This window comes from Oncorhynchus nerka, linkage group LG12, assembly GCF_034236695.1.
Source record: "Oncorhynchus nerka isolate Pitt River linkage group LG12, Oner_Uvic_2.0, whole genome shotgun sequence".
Lineage (NCBI taxonomy): Eukaryota > Metazoa > Chordata > Actinopteri > Salmoniformes > Salmonidae > Oncorhynchus > Oncorhynchus nerka.
In genome coordinates, this window is record NC_088407.1 from 66416069 (window position 1) to 66421610 (window position 5542).

The 5542-nt window shown below is 44.4% G+C and overlaps 1 pseudogene; it reads left to right on the forward strand.

The window, feature by feature from the left end:
- Window positions 1-4580: 4580 nt before the first annotated feature.
- The window catches only part of LOC115138816 (phospholipase DDHD1-like), a 42676-nt pseudogene continuing 41714 nt past the window's right edge, over window positions 4581-5542 (forward strand).

Consider the following 5542-nt stretch of genomic DNA (forward strand, 5'->3'; position numbering starts at 1 on the left):
AAGAATGAAATAGGGTTTTATAACCTAGGCCTACTTCAAAATGGCCTCCGTAGGGACCAATCACAAAGGGAATATGACACAAAAGATGATGTGATCGTTAAATGAGTTGCAAAAATCTGACTAATAGAAGGCCATTTAAAATACATATATATACACACACACACTATATATATATATATATACAGAGGCATACAGCAGGTCATCCACCAGGGGGAGACTCGTCGAGGCCTGGTGGCAGATGGAGTCCACATCACAAGGCGATGGCTCCCTCAGCTGGACGTGCCAGGTCTCGATGGGCTCTCCAGCCAGCAGCCCCATTGGGGCTTATTGTGGTTGGTGACGAGTCCCATAAAGTTGCCAGAAGGGCAGAACACAGGAGAGGGGACTGGGGGAAGAGAGGTTATTCCCGTATAGTCGTGCTCAGTCCCAGGGATAACAGAGGGAGCTCACTTTTGTTCCCAACAGGATACAGCAAGACTCGGAGCCCAGCAGACGGTATCCGGAGAAGGTCTCCTGGGGGAGACATTTTCTTTTCGTTTGTTGTTTAAATAAACACCCTTGAAACCGAACTAACCCAACTCTGTCCGTGTCTGATCTCTGTAAACGTCTTGACCAAACCTCCTGGTCTGCCACTATATATATATATATACAGTACCAGTCAAAAGTTTGGACACACCTACTTATTCAAGGGTTTTTCAAGTTTTTTTTTACTATTTCATCTACTCTGTGTCTGACAGACACAGCGGTTAGAAACAAATCTCAAATTTGAACTCATCAGACCAAAGGACAGTTTTCCACTTGTCTAACGTCCATTGCTCGTGTTTCTTGGCCCAAGCAAGTCAATCAATCAAATGTATTTATAAAGCCCTTTTACATCAGCCGATGTCACAAAGTGCTGTACAGAATCTCAGCCTAAAACCCCAAACAGCAAGCAATGCAGATGTAGAAGCACGGTGGCTAGGAAAAACTCCCCAGAAAGGCCAGAACCTAGGAAGAAACCCAGAGAAGAACCAGGCTCTGAGGGGTGACCAGTCCTCTTCTGGCTGTGCCAGGTGGGGATTATAACAAGTCTCTTCTTATTATTGGTGTCCTTTAGTAGTGGTTTCTTTGCAGCAATTCAACCTGACTCACACAAACTCCTCTGAACAGTTGATGTTGAGATGTGTCTGTTACTTGAACTCTGTGAAGCATTTTTTTGGTCTGTGGTCTCTGGGTCTTCCTTTTCCTGCGGTGGTCCTCATGAGAGCCAGTTTCGTCATAGCGCTTGATGGTTTTTGCGACTGCACTTGAAGAAATGTTAAAATTTATTTTCTTATTTGAGCTGTTCTTGCCATAATATGGACTTGGTCTTTTACCAAATTGGGTTATCTTCTGTATACCACCCCTAGCTTGTCACAACACAACTGATTGGCTCAAATGCATTAAGAAGGAAAATAATTCCACAAATGTACTTTAAACAAGGCACACCTGTTAATTGAAATGTGTTCCAGGTGACTACTTCACGAAGCTGGTTGAGAGAATGCCAAGAGTGTGCAAAGCTGTCATCAAGGCAAAGGGTGGCTACTTTGAAGAATAGTTTTGATGTCTTCACTCTTATTCTAAAATGTGGAAAATAGTTCAAATAAAGAAAAACCCTGGAATGAGTAGGTGTGTCCAAACTTTTGACTGGTACTATATATATGTATATAATATATTGACATAGAGCCAGGAATGGTCATTTATAACTTAGAACTTGGAACCTGGAAATTCTATCAAGTAGGAGTAGATGTCCGGATAGGAAATGTCTGGCTACTGTGTAGGGTCATTACTCAGTTTGAAGGAGGGAGACTGAAGAGGCATTAGGGTAGATGGATCAATCTGAACTTTTCTGTGTAACGCGAACGCTCGATGGTGGGCAACTTTACAAAGTAATCGCTCTGCATGTCTGTTGCACATACAATAATCGATGTATGTGTTTGAGCTAATAAAATACTGGTGTGTAACATATGTGAAGTTTCATTGACGTCTATGACATCTTGCGTTTGTTTCCCCCCGAAGAGGGGTGGGATCGTTAGGTATACCAAAGTACCCGTATGTACTGGTCATGAGAATGAATGGTGGGCGTCTTTTAGGTCCCATTTGTTGCTAGAGATATGAAAATAAAAATAAACAAAAAGGCTAAACTTGTATTATTAATGAATATGATTTGTTTGTTTAGGATTCTTGGAAATGTAAATAGTTTGTATGTATGCTTGTTTGCATGTGATTATTCCTCGTTTGTTTGTTGATATTTGTTAATATAAACAAAAGTAATAATAATAATAATATGAAAATAAAAATAAGATATGAAAATAAATGTAGTCCTGCTTTGTGGCATGTCGCGAAGGCTCTATGTAATACTGATTGTACTAAATGATTTTGTGCGTGTAGATATGGTTGTCCTTGTTCGATTGAGCAATCAGACATTTTTCAGCAATATTCCTATCAGTGGATTAATTGCTACAGCAAATATACAAGCTGACACATTTTTTCAAGTCTCTGAAAGATTACAACTCGTGTTTTGTGCTCTGGCCCTGTATCTCCCCCAAGGCAGGCTTTTTTGAAAGAGAGGCCCCCCGTAGAGAGGCAGACACGGGTAGGTGTGGTCAAGTTCTCGGAGCACAAGACACTGAGGGTCAGGATTAAGATGGGTCTGTGACAGTTATGAGTGAAGTTTTGGGAAAAAGTGGACCCTTGCCTTTTGGCTGATCCATTTGTGGTTTCAGGGTGTGGGAATGTTTTGTTGTTACATTTCTTCTGGTTAAACGAACGTGCCATTGAAAGGAGGGATTACTGGTTTAGCAGTAAATGTAAAAGTTGACCAACTGAAGGGTAAGATTCCTGGTGTTTGTGATGATCATCGTTTGGTGCGACGCAGACAGGGTGAAACAGAAGAGTCATTGTCTGTTCTTTTGAGTTTTGATGTTGAGTCTTTGCCCGACAAAGTGATGTTAAGATATATAAGTTATCCTGTACGAGCTTTTGTGCCGAATACATTACGTTGTTACAGGTGTCAAGCTTATGAGCATCTGGCAGCAGTGTGTAGGAGGGAGGCTCTTAGGTGTGAGAAGTGTGCAGAAGGGCATGTGGCAGCAGTGTGTAGGAGGGAGGTTCCTAGGTGTGAGAAGTGTGCAGAAGGGCATGTGGCAGCAGTGTGTAGGAGGGAGGTTCCTAGGTGTGAGAAGTGTGCAGAAGGGCATGTGGCAGCATTGTGTAGGAGGGAGGTTCCTAGGTGTGAGAAGTGTGCAGAAGGGCATGTGGCAGCAGTGTGTAGGAGGGAGATTCCTAGGTGTGAGAAGTGTGCAGAAGGGCATGAGACAGCAGTGTGTAGGAGGGAGATTCCTAGGTGTGAGAAGTATGCAGAAGGGCATGAGACAGCAGTGTGTAGGAGGGAGATTCCTAGGTGTGAGAAGTGTGCAGAAGGGCATGAGACAGCAGTGTGTAGGAGGGAGATTCCTAGGTGTGAGAAGTGTGCAGAAGGGCATGAGACAGCAGTGTGTAGGAGGGAGATTCCTAGGTGTGAGAAGTGTGCAGAAGGGCATGTGGCAGCAGTGTGTAGGAGGGAGATTCCTAGGTGTGAGAAGTGTGCAGAAGGGCATGAGACAGCAGTGTGTAGGAGGGAGATTCCTAGGTGTGAGAAGTGTGCAGAAGGGCATGTGGCAGCAGTGTGTAGGAGGGAGATTCCTAGGTGTGAGAAGTGTGCAGAAGGGCATGAGACAGCAGTGTGTAGGAGGGAGATTCCTAGGTGTGAGAAGTGTGCAGAAGGGCATGAGACAGCAGTGTGTAGGAGGGAGGTTCCTAGGTGTGAGAAGTGTGCATAAGGGCATGAGACAAAGGAATGTGTAGCATTGGGAAAGTAGTGGTATGTGTTAATTTCAGGGGTGCCCATGGGGCTGGGGATCAGAAATGTCCTGTGCGAGTGAGGCAGGTTGAGGTTTCCAGGGTTAGAGTAGTGCAGAAGTTATCATATGCTGAGGCGATGAAGAAAGTAGAGGAAGATGGGTCAAGGGGGAAGGATCCTAAGAGGAGTGGTGTGAGTGGTAGATTTTTACCAATACAGAGGGACAGGCCAACAACAGATATATGTTTCAGTAAGATTGGATTTTTAGGATTTATAGCAATGGTTATCAACTGTACTGCAGGAATGGAACGTAAGTATTTTATCAAAGTATAAGGGAGTTGTACTCCAGTCTAGTAGGTCGCGGTAATGCAACATTTATTGGATGCCAACCGCTGTTAAACCTCATTGAAGAAGAGGCAGACATTAACAACACAATCCTTTGGGCAAAACTGAAATAACTGACGACCCAACCACTAACCAGAACACAATGGCTTCAAGTGATTCCTCTCATCAAAACCAATTAGAAGATGGAGCATTTTTTTAGCAATATTTTGACATTCAACTATACATGTTTTAACCGGAATAACGAAGAGGATTCGAAACAAATAGTTTGATTTAGCTAGAAGCTCAGCTACAGCAGATGCCAGCACCAAGGCGGCTTTCTGATTACTACATAGAGGTCGGCTAGCTAGCTAATGACAAGCTAGCTTGCTCAATAGTTATGTCGAGCAGTTTTACAAACAAGACGTCTTTGCTAAGCAGTTCTCCATGAACTGTTTTTTTTCATCTGTTGGTAACAACAACACAGACTGGGACTTGGAAAGCAATGTATTTGTGTGCTGCTATGAAGAGCTTATGGGCGAAACGATGCAGGCGGGGATGCACTCGGTTCAGCCAGGTCTGGATAGGCACCTGCCGCCAGGCCGCCACCGGGTTCTCCCGGGTGGTATGATACTGGGCCTAGAGGAGGCTTACCCGGGTGTCATAACAACCGGAATCCTCCCATAGCCTTCATAGAGACCGGTGCTCAGGATTTCAGTGAAAATGACCGGAACATCGCCCCGGTGTTGGAAAGGATAAAGAGGACTCGATCGAGTAGTTCAAGGTACCGGTATAACGAGATTGTCACAGAATTGGGACCCGAAGAGGTGCGGGGGTTTTACAAGGAGGACAAAAAAACATGGAAGCCTTTCGTTGGACACGACTCCCTGAAAATGGAGGTCATGTTCTGTAAATTATGCGAACTGAACTCTGGCACGACAAAGTGCCAGGGCTTTGTGGGCATGGATGAAGTGTATGAGGAAGAGAATACAAGCGGTGTGGAAGCGACAACTGGGGGGGTCGAACGGAGTCGAGTGAGCTGGACCAGTGCTGGAGCCGAGAACTAGGGTACATAGGGACAGGGGTTCGATGGAGAGAACGGACTCCACAGACGAAAGAGTCCTTGATTCAGTAAACATCAATGTAGAGGCTGTATGTGTCAGGGGTGGGCTGTATGCGGTGGATGTCAAAGACAGAGAATGCTATCCTGTGTATTGGAACCGTAAGTATCAATAGGAAGCTTCCTCTTTCCTACTTATATTCCCAGCATTCATTATTTTTTTGGCTTGCAAACCAATGTGTGTAAGAGGGTTAGTGACCCTTTCAAATATTTGAGTCAAAAACCCATGTTGCCAAATGCTA